We start from the raw sequence: 16,720 nt of genomic DNA on the forward strand, positions 1-16,720 counted from the left end.
GCCCCAAACAAAAGTTAACAGTATGTTTTCAAACTACTCCAGGCATATTCAGCAAAAATCTCTTATTAAAATCAATGAGACAAGTTGTTAGCTGCACATCATGCTGGAAAGCTGCAGAGGAAATGCAAAAAGTTCCTGTGCTTTCACTCCAGATGCAAAAATTCAAACATTTTCAGTTACTTCATAAATCAAAGTTTGTCATTAAGCTACACCTAAAGTGCCATCTTGCCAAAACCTCTGGAAAAGCACTGAGGTAGCTGTTAATTATTTTTTTGACGATAACTCAGGAAACATTTCCCGGGTGAGGAACCATGGGCTAGTGCAAATCCTGCCTCCGTTAGGGTTCTGGGGGCTGACGGTATCGAGGCGTATCTACTGTGGCCAGAGACAAATGGGCTCCGAGGGCGACAGTGTGTGCGAGCTTTTAGGCTGAGGTACTTTCCACTTCAAGCACACCTAAGGGACTTGATGTAAACTGGTAACAGAGCCTGGGATTCTCACAAATGAAATAAAAGCAAGAGTAGACAAAGGAGAAAGTTAATTTTTCACCTAGAGAACCGCAGTGTTAGAAGATTGCCCCGGAGGTTTTAATCAATGGAAGTGAATCTCTTCTATTTTTCTCCAGTATTCCCAAAATAAGTCAATAAGATGCCAGCACTTTCTCAGCATAGAGTGACCATTTCCCAGCAAGCCTGAGTTCAAGTCTTTATCAAAAGAACTAAAGAAATGCATTATGATTTCAAAGAAAAATAGCAAGCAAGGAAGGAGAAGCAGCAGGATAACCTTACAAGGCACGGTTGGTTTTCAGAAAAAAAACTTTTTACTTCTTTTATTCTTGAGAATGATGAGAAGCAAAGACAGACTAGCCTAACCAAACATTGCTGGTGCACAGAAATACTTACAGCTACCCGAGCCCTTAAGAACAGCAAAACATTTGACAAACGCACACCACCATCGGACACTATGTAAAGGCATTTCCAGATCCAGAACCTCTTCTCCCATGAGGAAAACACACCTACTTGTCCACCTGCTTCATCACAGATGATACAAAGGTCCTTATGCATTCAAGCAACTTCTACTGCACCCAGCTAATAACCCATCACCTCGAGGATCCGTGCATGCGTGCTGTGGCCACACACGTCACATTAAATAAAGAGCACCAGACCACGTTACATAAGACACTTCTATATAATTATAAACACCTGAATAAATGGCCCTGCCTGTCTGCAGGTTTGCATACAGACTCTCTCAGCCAAACGCAATGAAGGCAGGGAGCTTTCAGGAGTCAGGAGTCAATTTACAAACCCACTTTCAGCTGGAGCCTGGATAATCTGTTTCTCTGAGCATTTAAAGAAAAAAAAAAAGTATCTCCATAATTTCCTCTTTGTAATACTCAGTTTGAATGCACAAAACAAAAGAGCTGTCACTTCTTAAGTTTTAAAAACTTTAAGCAAAATTAGCTATTCTAAGTTACCTGCAAAAGCAAAGAGGTGCAAATAAAACACATCAGGGGCATACGATCATTGATTCTTCAAACAAAGTGTTAGAAGTTTCCAGAACGCACAATAAGGATAGAGTCAACATCCTCGGTGCGCTCCAACACAAGAATTTCACGGACTTCGAGGGGCAAAGACAACAGTAATTTTTCAGTGGCAACCAGAATATTGCAACAGCTGTGCCTGTAGTAATCAGAGGGTTTAGAAGGAAAGTTCACGCACTGTTTTACTGAGAGGTGATGCTCTCAAAAGAGCTTTTATTATAAGGAATCTTGTCTGGCTTGTTTCAAAATGATGACTCTCATTTTTCATTTATCAGTATAATTTTTTCCTCAAACTGGCATTGAAAACATAGCTCTTCCTCAGGAAGAAGAAAAAAAAAAAAAAGTAGTTTGAAATACAGGAGTGGATTCTCAACAGATATACATCAACATGAGAAGTCAATGGAATTATGTTAATTTATGCCAAATGAAACATAACCAGGATTTCTCTCCTTTGAGATGAAGCTGGGACGATGATGGTCATTTATCGCAGATGCTATTCCTCCTAGCACAAGGCACAAGAGCTCGTTCCCATGCCTGTGTAATGTCACAGAGCAAATATATCCGATAGCAGAAGGACTCAGTTCAGCACACTAATGCAGTAACGTCACTGGCTGACCTGTTCTGCCCAGAACACAACTGAGAGTTGCTCATTTTTCTTTTCAATGAGACACTATGCAAGTGTTGATTTAATGGTCCATTTATCAACCCCTCTGAATATTAAGCAATTCATTTTGACTTAATTTGGACAATTCAATTTCACCCATCCTTTCTCCCCTTGAAAAATGGGAATTGCTGTCTAGGGAGAAGCTGGTTTAAAAGTTGACTTAAGAGGAAGTACTTGGATCTGTGGGCTTCATGCCCTTTCATAGTCTGATATATATTTCTGTTTGACTTTTTTTTTTTTTTTTGCCTTTTACATATTATACCTGAAGTTCACAAATGCTAAAGCAAAGACACTTCAACAAACATTCTTAATGCTGCAGACCAAAATGCATCTTCTGCACTAGCTACTCCCTAAGAGGACCACCAGAAAATTAAGTGCATTGTCAATACAACCAACAAGCCTGGGAAATTCTGTAATACTTAGGGAAAGGAGCTTCTCATTGAAAATCCATTACTTCTCTTAGAAAGTTTTTGTTACTGGATACATTGTTCCAACAGGAAAAAATAACAATCGATGCAGGAAACACTTGAGCTCTAGCCTCTCATGGACGCAGTATCTCATAGCCAGAAGTTTGCATCTCCAAGAGCTCAGCAGCGAAGCACAAGCCCGGCTCCAGAGCAGGGGTTCGGGGCAGCGCGGTCCAGCCCAGGGGAAGCGGCCGGGGCCGGGGCCGCCTCCCCCGGGGCCGGGGCAGCCACGGCCGCCGCACCTGTTGGTCGCCCCCGCCGGTACCCGCCCGGGTAACCCAGCCGCATCCCTCGCCCGGCCGGGCGCTCCCACAGCTGCTTTTTTTTTTTTTTTTTTTTTTTATGATTCAGCCAGATTTCTGCTTGTTTTCACCTGCTGCTCCCGAGGTGCTGCTGAATTTCCCCTCTCCGCAGCCCCCGCACATGCACCCTTTTAACATTCAGCCCATCGGCTCCGGCCGGCGGCATCACCTGCGCGGCGGCCCCGGGGAGCGCCGGCGGGGCACTTCCAAAAGTCCCTTCCCCACGGCCGCGGGAGCCCCGCCATCCCCCCCGCCACATCACACGCACACCCCCCGCAAAGCTCGGCCGAGCCTGCCGGAGGGCCAGGCAGCATCCTCCCGCCGCAAAGAGCCACTTTTCCCCCCGGGAAGGGAAACACGGAGCCACCGCGCTGCGAGGGAGGGATGCGCGGGGGTATCGCGACCCGTACCCGGGGCGGCCGGGCTGGGTGAGGTGAGGTGGGCACCCCGCGAAGGGCAGCTCCGGCCAAACCCCGAAACTCCGCTAAGTCCGAGAGCGGGGCTGGGCAGCGCTGGGCAGCGCGGAGCCGCCCGGGCATCCCCGCCCGGGCATCCCCGCGGGGCTCGGCGCGGCACTCACCTGGGCGGCGGGGCGGGCGAGGGGCGCGGGCTCGGCCCCTCAGGAGATCATGCCGCCGGGGCCGCCGGGGGGGCGGGAGCGCGGGGCCGGCCGGCGGCGGAGCGGCTCCTCCGGCAGCGGGGGCGCGGCGCTGCCTCACGCCGCGGCGCAGAGCCGCGCCGCCTCCCACACGCGGCCGCGGCGCCCCGGCCCCGCCGGGGGGGGGGGGGCGGGGGCGGGCCCGGGCCCGGCTGCGCCCGCCCCGCCCCGCCCCGCCCGCGCCTCCGCCGGCCCCGGCCCCGCCGCGGGGCGCCGCACCCAGCGGCAGCGGGAGCGCCCTGCTCTGCTCCGCTCCGATGTCTTTGTGCTTTCCTCCTCCCTTCCCCCCCTTTTATTCCTTTTTCCTTTCACCCCCCTTTTCTCCTTTTTCCCCCTTTTCACCCCACTTTCCTCCCGTTTCCTCATTTCTCCCCTTCTCTTTTTTCGCCATTCCCTCCCATTTTCCCCATCCCCCTTTTTCCCCTCCCTTTTTCTTCCCCCTCCCCCATTTCCCCCCACATTTTCTCTCTCTGCCTCCTTTTTTATTTTTTTTTTTTTTCCTCCTCCTCCTCCTTTTCCCCCATCCCTCTCCCTACCAAAGCCTTTCAGCAAAGCAGGCTGTGGCCAGCAGCCAAGCAGCCTCTCTCTCCAAGGAGCTCATCGCTGTGATCGTCACTGGGAGAAGCGGATGGCCTGGCTGGGGGGCATCAGGCTGCAGCAGCCACCATGTGCAGCACACCCACCCGCTCCACATATTCCCCCCAGGACCTGAGCGGACCCAACCCGGGCATGGCTGGCACGGGAGGGCACTTCCAGGGCCATCCTTCCCTGCTGCTCTTGGGAAGGTTAAGAGAAGCCAGTGCAATTTTTTCAAAGGATCCAGCAAAAATCAGGGAAGCAAAGTTTATTGCTCATTTAATCCTGAGCAGCCCACCCTCCTTCTGGCTGCACTGAAATACCCTCAACATCCCAGCCCTCAGGTCCCTGAGTGCCCAACCTGCAAAGCATCACCGCGGCAGCAGGCACTTGGCTACCCAGCGCGTGGTACAAGGGCTTCAGTAGCAACAGGGCTCATTTTCCCATTGAGTTTCATGTGTTCGAGAGGGGATCAGTGGAAATGAGGTTTTTCCTACCTTAAAATGTTGGTTGTTTTGCCACTGTATGCAAATGCTTTGGTTTTACCAGATGGCAATGAATGCTTTCCTTCCACGTTTTGATTCTGGAGCTAAGGATCAAGGTAGAAAATTGAAAGAGTTTGCAATAACGTCAGTAGCTACTGACGGCTGTTTGCCAGGACAGGTTATGCTTGTGTTCATGGAGAACCTGTCCATCACATGCCCGCTTGCTGCTCTTCCTTCCCTCTGTGAGCCCAGGCCCCTCGCTTCCCTTAACGTTCCAAGGAAGTGCCGGGTTTTGGTTCATCAGACGTCTGTAAAATCAGTACCCAACTAAATGACATTAAGCAGGGGGTACAGTTAAAAACCAAAACCCCAGCTGAAGATATTATCCTGTTTCAGATCTCCTTCCCTCCCTCCAGGTTAAGGACTTGGGCTTTTTTCTTTTCTGAGGAAGAGGAATGATTATTGATGAACCCTGGAACAACTTAAACAGAAGTATGGATACAAAAATCAGAGGGATTGCTTCTGCCAACTTAATTGAGTTGTTACTACTAGACTATAAAGTTAATAATTGGCAGAATAGAAATTTGATTCTTACAAAACTTTATCAAGAGTTGGCTGGGGTCTTTTACTTTGTGATTCACAGAGTGAATCACAGGTTCACTGGGCCACTGAACCTCACTATCGCTAAAACAGCACCAGATGAAATTAAATGAAATATAAAAAGCCCAATTAACTAGCAAGAATTTTCTTTTTTCTCTCTCAGTATCAGACAGTTTGACAGCCTAGTGAAGTTGTTGCCCATCTAAAAAGCTTGCAAACGACGACGAGTGCTTTTGAGCAGCGCCTGGGAAGTGCAGGAAGGTCCTGCCCTATACACACGCCTCTAGACAGGCACTCCTACTTCTTGTAGGTTATATGGAAAATTTCTGTGTTCATCTCATCTCCAGCTACAAAAAAAGTGAAAGTACTGAAGAAATTTGACAGACCAAAAGAAAATAAAAGCACATCAGCAACATTGGGAAGTATCAGGCACCATAAATTTCATCAAGTCAGGCCAGCAACAAATTTAACCTATGGCTCTTCATTTTCTTTTTTATTATTCTTTTCATTTTTAATTCTTCCCTCCTGCAAATTCATGGGAGTTGTTGTCCTTCATTTGCACTGATTTGCACTTTGCACTGGATCCAGTTGGCCAGCAATGGCAGGGAATGCTAATTCCATTTAGTTACCGGAAAAAGCAGTAAAAGCAAATATGTTTCCCTAAGGCCCCAGCCCAGAGTGATGAAAAATCCAGACCAACAAATATATTTTGTTAAAATCAGTCTTAAGTGTCATCTCTTTTCCCACAGAAAAATAAAAGTAAGAAAAGAGTATACCAGGCAAACTGAAATATAAATTATGGCCCCTTCCTGGCTCCAGTAATTGCATCCCAAATATATCCCCAAGCTGGGGAAAAAGTGACAGTCTCCACTCCAGGACTGGGCAAGCCCTAATCACATTTCAGATGTGCCACGAACACGCAAATGCCGTACAGCCATAGCTAAGATTATTTAAAGTTATGAGGTCAGTGACAGCAGCAGCTGCTGCTCCTGACCTCAAGGGAATCACGGTTCTGGTTAACGCAAACTCTTGTCCTCCCATTTCTCACTGGGACTTAACTGGGATGTAAGCTGTTCTTCAAGCTTCTGCAAAGGGTTCCCCGTGCTGCACGGACCAGCGGCCCGAGTGCGCTGCAGGGGCAGGGGCGAAGGCAGCACAGGCAAAGATAAAGTAACTTTTCCTGTTAGAGATGACTCTACTTATTTTCCCTGCCTTTAGAAATGAACAGCTGCTGCTCAGGTTTGCCAGCACCCAGCACTCAAAAACTGTGAGTGAGAGACTCAGAAATAGGATGATTGTCTGTAAAACAGTCTGATGTTGGGGGAAAAAAAAAGCCTCTTTTTATTTGGCTTGTGATTACTAAGTCAGCAGGGATCCTTTTTTTTTCAGGCTTTTTCCTTAGTTCATGAGGAGCAGAGATCCACACTTTTTTTTTCCTTTCTCTTTCTTTTTTTCCCCCCCCCCTTTTTTTTTTTTTAGTGAATGCTGGGATTCTAACATAATCAACTAATTCCAGGAGCTGAGGCATCAAGATAAAAAAAAAAAAAAAAGAGTATACCATTTCGCAAAGCTCACAATGCAATCTCATTGCATTGGCATTGGCAGCAATTCACTTGGCTCTGGAAATAATAAAGTGGGAGACAGAAATGACAAACAAACCGGAGATCCAAACCGAAGTACCACCAGGGAATGCAAAGCAGATGGCCAGCTAAAGAAGACTAGCCTAAAGAATCGCTATAGTCTTTGCAGGAAGATTATTGACGGCATCCACCGTGGTGGCCTCCTTCCTATGAGCTTGCCTGGCCTGGTTTGCATCTTGGTGTCCTTGACATGCATTATTATTAAGAGGAGTAAACCAGCTAGAGAGGCCTCTCAATTGCAAATCATTTGTGCACCCTCTCATAGCAAACAGGGAGATTCAAGAGCATTGGAGAACCCCCACAACGGTCAGGAACGACTCTACATTTCTATGCCATCTTAGGCCTACGTTGCTTACTTTAACTGATCATTTAGCTATCACGAAGTTAACATCGATGAGTGCTTTCAGGAAGAACTGATTATTCAGCATGCTTCTATTAAAATGTCTGCTTTGTTTCAATACGCCATAATATTGTTTTGTCAAGAGAATTTATTTAAAAGTTGCAAAATCAGGTCTGTGCTAAACAGGAGCCGGCACAATGGAAATTAGATTTTGGGACTCCCCATGAATCTGCAAGTGTGAGCATATGAAATCACATGTAGCAATTCATTTTCAGAAAGAAGAAAAAACCCTAAATTACATTGTCTTCTGTCATATCCAGTTTGCTCAGCAGAGGAAAACACATGAATATCAACTCTGACCATTTGAACTAAGCAGTGTGGTAAAATGCCCTGTAGAGCTCCATTGGGACTGATCCTTTCTGCTTACCCTAATCAATACATTGGTTTATTGGAGAAGAAAACAATTAACGTGGAGCAGGTTTCAGACTGCCAACCCCAGCAGATTGTCTGTGCTGCCAAATAGGATTTCTCTTTATTTTATGTCCATCACTAGCACTTAGCAAAGCTGCCCTGTCTTCTCGTGCTTCTAAGCATTTAGCCATTTTCTTAAATTTTTGCTCCTTTTACCAGTCTAGAAATGCAATGTTTAACACTGACTAAAACCTACATGCTTTCCTCTGTGGCTGCTTCACAGGGATCAGGATTTTGAACTTTGGACTCAATAGGAGAAGTTTTTCCACAAGCACCTGGAGGTAAATCTTACCTACCGTAGTTGTGGGTGTTACTCCATTATCTGTCAGTTTGAAATAAGCAGGATTTAATCATTTGGGGATGACAGTGAATTACAGCCCCTCATGAAGAGGTACAGCATTCCCGTCCCCCTCTCCCAGCCCGTCTGTTCAGAGGCTGGTGCATCACTGGAGCGCAGCCAGGCAGCCATAGAAATGCATTGAGTGAATAAGGTCTTCCTCCCCTATCAGCCAATAAAGATAATTACACAGGCCAGCATATAGTAATTTGGGTTCAGTCCTTTTCCCACTCAAATTAATGTCGGTTTTGCCGTTGACGCTGAAGTTAGCAGAAGCTGGCCCAACATCAGGGAGCTAAAATTAGATTGCTTCTGCTGTTTGCTGGCCTCCCCCCTTCTCCCATAAGAGCCAAGGGAGCTACTGGCCCAGCTGGGAATCGGTACTAATTCCAGCCACAGCCCAGGTACCCAAGGCACACTGCTGATGGGCTCTCAACACCTGCTGCAGGAGCCTCGCGATGGTCGCAGTCGCACCATCTCCGCCCCTGCAGCACCACAGCCGGGCCCCGGGCGCGCTTGCCCCTCTGGAACTCACTTGCCAAAACCAGCTTTAAACAAGGGCAGAGAAGGAGGCACGCACAGAAAATCCTCATCCACCGGGGCTTGGAGGCAGGGGAGGTTTCAAAGACAAGACGGCAGCTTTCCGGGAGGGTGCCCACACGTGCTCACGCAGGTGTGCGATGCACACCGCTGTCCTCAGAGATGCCCCGTGCAGGGCAGTCCGATTTTTATCGGGTTTCCACAAGCAGAAGTCACTTGTTATCAATATCGGTGATGCCACTTGAAAAATCAGAGGAAATCCATCACGGCCCGTGAGGTTATTCTGGTGTAACGAGCAGCCCTTGTATCTCATTTTTCAGAAGTGAGACTGAGCCCTTACGTCTCCATTTCTGTGTTGCACAAAGCCATGCAAGTGGTGGCTCAGTGCAAGGCTTGTGGGGCTTTTCTGCAGTCCAGCAACTCATGAGCTCTCTGCATATATGCAGATGTGGATGCATGCAGATACACACACACACACATGTATAATTACCCCCACAGTTTTCCTCTGCAACAGCATTTTTTCTTTTAGGCAGTAGTCTGCCTATCAGTGTCTCTGAGTATATAGATATACAGTCATTTACCAGCAGGGCTGAAAAGTCTCCTCAGCCACACTTCCATGGAGCGCACGTAGTGCCCTGATTTGCACATATCTCAGAAATACAAACAGTTCCCCTCTTTTCGTATTCTGCTGCTACAATAACTTTGCAGACAACTTTGCTTACTGGACTTGTATCACGGTGGGTGTAACTACCAGCAATAGCTTGCCTGCTACTCAGAGCAGAGTCACATGCTGTGATTGCTCATATGCCGTTCAGATTCTCTAACAACGAAGAGAGGGGGGAAAAGAGAGAGGAAAAAAAAGCAACTATTTCTAACCGAGACACATTCCTCTGTTGTCTCTGCCTCGGCTGAGAAGGCTCTCTGTTACACTGATTTCCTTTAAGTGGTCAATCCCCATCCTGTTTCCACAAACACGGAAAGCAACTGTTTATAATTCCAAACTCCCAGTCTTGTGCCAGATAACATTTGCCGATCAACTGCCAAGGCAAGCTTCACACAAAAAAAAAAAAGAAGAAAGAAAAAAAAAGAAGAAAGAAAAAAAGACGGAATGGCAGATTAAACAGATCAGCTCCGATTCTTACCTTCAGAAGCAGACTTCGTTCAAAGCCCACAAATACTTTTACTTTGCTGAAAGCCTCTGAACTATTTTTAGCTTCCCTCGGGGATACCATATAGGGAGAGCGGCCCCCCCCATCATTACTAATCTGCCTAACATAACAGCAGGACACCTGCTGCTAGTGAGTCATGTTTTGTGTGAAGCTAATGGTATATATATAGGCGAAACGTAAAGACAAGTGCTTACTTTCCTCCATACCCCATGCGTTGTTTGTGTCTTCCTTTTACTCTAATCAAATCAGTGCAAAGAAGACAGTGTAAAGACGACAAGTACACAGGAAAATTCATGTTCTCTTCAGACCAGAAGCTCTAAGAGAGGTATAGCAGAAGTACGCTTGTTTATATTTGTGGTGTGTATACCTGTGTATATACATATATCTGCACTTCTACACATGCACAGAGTGATTGTGTTCTTACAAGCTCCTGTTCTGGTACATGCAAACTAGAGTTTTCACCGAAAACATGAATGGAAAATCAATTATAAATCTAAAGCTCCATCCTGAACCCATCTTTCCTACTCACGCACAGTAAGAAAGAACAAGCATGGAAAAGGGGAATACCCAGGGGAAACTCAGGTTTATAACCCGCCAGCATGGAGAAGAGAAACCTACCGCATGTTCCCCGTATAAGCTTCCAGATATGAGGCAGAAGTAGCTTAGTGGTTGTAGAGTGGCTGTTAAACATCAGCCGTATTCCCCTTTGTTTGCCTTACAGCCATTACTCGCAGTGACAAACATATATATAGAACAAGCCTTTGGTTTGTGCTAGGAGCCTGATTTAGCTCTCCCCTCCAAGCCATGCATTTTGTCGTTATAGGCTGCACTTCTAAACTTTTGAGAGCTGCAGTAAAGAGCTATTAAGTTTGGCTTTGTGATCTCTGAAAGATCTCTCTTTTATTCCTTTCCTGTCTCTCTCTCCCCCCCCCCCCAATATGAAATTTTGGTTATTTCTGTCTTTGAAGAAAGGCATTGTCCTGATCTTCTGCCTTGGGCAATACTGTGTACTTCCACTTCTGATGGATGCTGGTACTCACCCTTCTTAACCTTAGCTCACCCTACTGTCCTTAAATTCTACAACTTAGTCACTCTTATTAAAGACAATGGTAAAATGTCCACTAAGACCAGTGGAAATAGGATGAACGCTCACAGGAACTGCTAGAACATCTCACAATAACCTTAACAGTCATGGCCAGAACCAGCAGTAGGCATTGCAACACATGAAGCCAAACCCTGACTGATGTAACCACATAAACCTGTATTTTCCCCCCGCAGAAAAACACCTAAAGTATTCAATGGATAATGAAAAACTTCGTGTAGGTTTATAAAACCATCATCTTGAACGTGTTGCAGGAGAATGATTTTAAAGTAAATACAAAGAAGATACCTCTGTTCCCAGAGAACTCTGTAGATTTTAAAAAAACATTTCTTCAGAGCCTTGTTTGGTTTTTTTTTTTCTCCTCCCCCCCCCGCCCCATCTCCTTTCCCTGTTGAACTGGACAAGGGATGGTAGAAACTAAGAAACTCTCCCGGCCTGCCTGGTTCCCCTTCTCCGAGAGGGGGTGGACTAGGCAGCAGCAAATGGCCAAATTTTCCTTCTTTGAGCAGCTTAGGGACATGTGCTGCATAAAAACCCTCAAAAGAAGAATGAAGCTCCTAAAAAATTGTACTTATATATGTTCTGGGCTCTCTGAACAGAGTTCAGAAACATATTTCAAGCTCAGTAATATAAAGTAACCCCTGGCAAATCAACATCTTACCCCTTAGCATGATCATCTGCCAAGCCCCGAATGTATGGGGGAAAGGAAAGGATTGCAACATGCCCCAAATATCAACCCTGGGTCTTCTCCAGTAAATAAGGTATAGAAAAAGAAAACCATGGGTCCCTTCCCTTCTATATCCTTCTACTACCCTTCTATAAGCTTCTCCAGCTTCTGCTGTAGCAGAAGCAGCAGGATTTCAGGCAGACAGACCCTGAAGCATCTGCAGTTTTCCTAAGGAGCGTGGCAGCGACCCACACGCTCTGCGGTCCTCTATTCCCCCCTAGTGACCAGAGCACACCGAGGGTATTGAATCAGCTGTTGCCTTTGAGCTCAACAGAGCTGCTGCATCTCTTAAACAAAGAAGCTCTGGCTTTGTGCTTCAGCAGTCCTGCGGTCCTCTCCAGTGCCAAAATCCCACTCCAAACCCCCTCTTCGCACCCGCCTTCATCTCAGAAGGACAGAAGTAACCAGCTGCAACGGGGAGGGTTACAGACCGAGCGCGAGGGTCAGTTCTCTCCTGCCATTCCTCCGATGGTAGCCTGAGTGTGCCGTTAACGTATTAACTAACACAGTGCCTTTATACGTCTGCTAAACAAAAAAGTAGAAGCAGAAGGGAAAAAAAATCCAAACCCCTCGGCATGTCTGCCTTGAATCCCAATTAGAAAAGAATTGTTTGCCTTAATTCTAAATGTATTTAGAATATGGAGCATATATTTCCAAAGGATGTTTTGTATTTACAGCATGTCTGTCTGGTTATGCTACTGCAATGTAATTGTTTTCCTGCTGAGAATTATAGCAGTGAAGTTACTCTGGGTACGATTACAGCTAATTATAGTTTCGCTTTGGAATTTAAAGGCTCCCCTGCAACACTCCCTCCTTCCCACTTAGAGGCACTGGCCTTGGAGCACGTTGTGGCTGCTGCCCGTAATTGTAGTAACTGGGGTCTGTGAGGTCACTGCCAGCTACGTGACATGCAGATGCATTTGAGATTTAGTTGCTAGAAATGGGTAAGTCATTACGGTTACGGTACGAGGCAAAATCTATAAGGAATACCCTACACTGAGGCCAGAGCTGAGACAATCTAAGCCCAAACTTTGCTAGGTCTGCGCCTGGGGGGAGCTCAACCGCAAGAAGGCAGCAATCCCTGCCTGGCAAGGTTTTGGGAGCAAGAGCACTGCAGAATTTGTAAGCAAAAGGGGGATTTTTGATGAAGAGCAGTTATGTTCAGGGTGGTTAACAGCTGAAGAGATGTTCACTCCTGTGCACAGACTCAGAACAAGGTGACTGCTTTAACATCAGAAACAGAGCCCTAGTACAGCACGGGTAAGACTGCAGACACAGCTGGGCCAAGCCATGGTAAATTCATTGACTGCTCCCCAATGAGAAACACTTCTTGACATTTTTCATAACTGTAGTTATTCCTTTTGCCTCTAAGTCTTTAAAACTTGATGCCGGAATCAGGTTTGCATCATAAATCTCTCCCTTCTGTCATAGCTTTGCCTGTCACTGCCGATACTCCCAAGCACAGAGCTGAGCCCCGGCTGTGCTGGAGCAGCCCAAGACGGCCTCGACGTTAGCTCAGCACAAACCATGTTGATGGCAGTGGAGCAATTCAGGCACCTGAATAAACCCTGCCGAGCCTCTGCAGCCGAATGGGCAGAGCAGAGCGCTCCCGGGCAGCCCCGTCTCTCTCCCTGCCCGAGATGGTGCAGCTACGGGAACAAATGTACTCCATTGCTGAGCGGCACCGTGTGTTTCAAAACAAAATGTCAGTGAGCTTTCCAGATTAAAACATTAAAAATGTATGAGCAACAACTGTCGCACACGAGGGAGCTAATAACACAGGGTTTTTCCTCTCGAAAACAGGTAAGATCATTTTTAATATCAGTGTGTTCATATGCAGTTAGAGTTTCATCAAGTTGAAGGAAGAGTCATTAGATCTTCATCTGACCTTATAACAAACCATTGTATTTTACCCAGCTATTTCTAATTGAATGCAGCTATAAGGCCCAAGAAAGTCAATAGTGAAGAAAAGCAGCAAGTCTTACTCTGGAGCCATCTAAAAGCAGAGAATCCTCTTTTTTTCTCTTGATAATTTGCTCCAGTGACTAAAATCACCTCCCAGTTAAAACAAAACCAAAAAAACCCCACCAAAACCCCCACCTCATTTAATTATATCTGGTCCAGCTTTCAGATACGAGCTCTTCTTTCCCTTTTCTCTCCTTTTAGGACAAAGTATTTTCTTCCCAGAAACAGACCCATGCACAAAAAAGTTACCTCAGACCTTTTTTTGGTCAACCAAACACACTGAGCCTTTCAGGCCTCCTATTGTAAAACATTTCCTCAGTCCGTCAAATAATTTTAGGCATTCTTTCCTACCCGTTCTCCAACTTTTCCATATCCTTCCAAAGTTTCAACACAATATTTTGCTATTTGAGACCTGGTTTTAGCGATGCTGCACATAAAAGTAAAATTACCTCTTTTCCTATTATTCACTACTCCCTTGTTTATATATTTAAAGGCCACATAAATTCCTTTTGTCAGGTCATCACAGCGGGATTGATGTGCAGAGGCTTTTCGGAGCGCTGCTCCCCTCATCCCATGAGTGCTACCTGCACTCCTGCATGCAGGGCTGTGCCCTTGCACAGACCAACATGTCGTTTGATGGATTCCTCGTCCTCTTTACCAAAAGATTCAGCTTCCCCAGTGCCAGTCTCCTTTCCTCTTCACTGCATACAGCTCTCTTGATCTTTGTGCTTTGCAAAAATTTTTCATCTTGTGTTTTCCTACAGACCATTGATAGAAACAATAGAGAGCTTTGGTACTTATACTTAACCTTAATGTGCCCCAGAAACCACAGGTCCATTCAGTCCTGATTCTCCATCTACAGCTACTTGTTGAGCTCTGTCAGGCACTTTGTAATCCATTTAATGTATATTCTGTTACCGAATAGTGCTAATGTTTAATCAGCACGCTATTCAGTGCAAAGTCAAACACCTTACAAAAGTCTAAATTCACTAAATTTATATAATCGTTTTTGTCAACCAGACATGTAATATAATCAGAGAGTGAAAATTAGGTTTCTTTGATAGTTTGCCATAAACCCATGTCGTTTAGACTACTTACTAATTTACTTTTGCATCAGCTTTTGAATTATTTAAACCAAAATGATTACGAACTAACTAGCCTGCTTAAGTCTTAGGAAATACTTCCTCATAACAACCTTCTCTCTAAAATTGATACAGACACGTTTCATATGACCGGGTGAGCATTAGCTCATTCACGAGGCAGCTCTTTACTTTCAGGGAGACTGGACTGGATTTGCTCCCTTTTGGAAGGTTTCACAGGTAAACTGGGCTTTGATGGGACCAGATGCCTAATGCACAGTACCCTGTTCCTCCCAGTACGCCTTCACATCTGCCTCACTAGCACTTCTAAGGTAAACAGACAAACAAAACCTAAAATCCTCAGTATAATTTTCTTTGCAAAAGCTCAGAAACAACTTTATCAAAAGGGGAAAAGTGTGATTTGGGGCATTTCTGCATGCACCCAGCAGCACACAGCCATTGCTGCACATGATCTCGTGATTTAGGGCCCCAGATATATCTGCTCTTTAACTACATTAGTACAAAGCTAGAGCCCTAATTTTATGAGCTGAAAGATGGACATTTTTAGGAAGGGATCCAGCTGCCGAGAGGACTTTTGTGCCTAGTTTCTACGTAAGGTCCATCCACAAAGAAAAAAATTTCTTTGTACCAAAATCCACCTCTTTTTGTTCAGACCAGGTTATTTGAAGGAGCCTAAAGGTACCTGAGAGCCTCATTCCCTTTGCCCATTCTCCACCCTACTCCTTTACACAGGTTCATTTTGTCCTGCCGGAACGGCTGTTACCTACCTCATCACACAGTAACAAAACTTCAAGGAATGCAGCGGAGAGCTGTATGTTTTGCACATGAAGACACAACGGCTTCTCAGTGCTCCTGCTGTTATTCAGAAATCATGCAAAATGAAGCTGAGGCAGGGAGGAAAGCAAGGTAAAAAACTGAAGCCTTCATACTTCACAAGCATACCTCATTTGCTGTGCTGTCAGTAACTCAAAACCCCAATGAAAAGAGGAGAGGGGTAAAAAAAAGAAGAAATAAAAGAAAAGGAGGAAATTATATGCAAGCCACTAGACTTATCACTTAGCTTTTGGCAAAATATTGACTCCTGAATGATCTTTGTCAAATCTTGTAAAAAAACAGCCTCCAGCTGATGAATCTTGCCACAGGCATTAAATAGGGTGCTGCTGGAAAAGGAAAAGAAGGGAAACGGAAAAGAAGGTTTAATTTTAATTAAGTAAACTACTTGTGTCTGCATTTGGTCACAGCTCTCATGATTTGGAAAAGTAGGATGCTCGAGGGCTTGATTTTTGTTTGCTTTAAATATTCATGGCATTTTAAATGTCTTCTGGGCTGGGCTTGGCAGATCTGATGGTAAATGGCTGAACCAGCTCTGGCAGTGAACAGCCTCGACAGCAGCGCGGTCAGCTCCTAAGGACACTCGGCCAAAACCAAAGATCGGAGCAGAAAACTTACAGTGAAGGCTCTGCTGGGACCCCTCATACAGGGAGCTGAGCACAGTTATTGATTTCAGGAGGGAGATGGATGAATGTGCAGCATGTCTGTATCAGCAACACAGACATTTTGGACTGGTTTTGCCTGCTGACATTTCACTATGACCTGGGTTTTTGCACAGGCTTTAACCCAACTATTGAAGCTAGGAAGGACAGTACTATGGACAAGGGGTAGGCAGCGGGGAGGAAGAAGAAGAAAGTATTTGTTATCTAGAGCAATAATTCATCAATTCCAGACAGTCCAGCAGGATAAAGAATAGTCTCATGGATAAAGAATTGATTTGAGACTGGGAGAAACAGGTCTGTCCCAACCTTAGCTGCAGGCTTGCTGGCAGATCTTGGACCTGCCAAATAGAGACATAAAATGGAAAAAATACTCCCTGCCCCAGATGTGGTCAGAGTGGTGGTCCATGCCATACTGACAAGCTCTGCTGCAAAGCCCCAGTTACAATCCCAAGGAAGAAATTTGTGTTATATAAAGTAGCGTGGATTTTTCATCATTAAAAAAGTGCCATAGGCGATGCTGAGATATTCCACGCACAGTCTGCCA

The 16,720-nt window shown here is 45.7% G+C and overlaps 1 protein-coding gene across 7 annotated transcripts in view; it reads right to left on the minus strand.

Moving 5' to 3' along the window:
* Positions 1-16,720, minus strand: part of SGCD (sarcoglycan delta) — a 448,968-nt gene that overhangs the window by 342,541 nt on the left and 89,707 nt on the right. For 3 of the 7 annotated variants that reach the window (XM_087753650.1, XM_087753654.1, XM_087753640.1), the window contains exon 1: positions 3,554-3,688. The exons of 1 other annotated variant lie outside the window; for it this stretch is intronic. The gene's annotated coding sequence lies outside the window, so the exon portion shown is untranslated. Of the gene's footprint in view, positions 1-1,015; positions 1,074-3,553; positions 3,689-4,704; positions 4,793-9,762; positions 9,780-16,720 lie in introns of those variants that run through there. 3 more of the 7 variants (XM_087753646.1, XM_087753643.1, XM_087753648.1) reach the window with 3 other exon arrangements.

This window comes from Nipponia nippon, unplaced genomic scaffold (genome assembly GCF_047370975.1).
Source record: "Nipponia nippon isolate SJK-2023a ecotype South Korea unplaced genomic scaffold, ASM4737097v1 scaffold_17, whole genome shotgun sequence".
Classification (NCBI taxonomy): Eukaryota; Metazoa; Chordata; class Aves; order Pelecaniformes; family Threskiornithidae; genus Nipponia; species Nipponia nippon.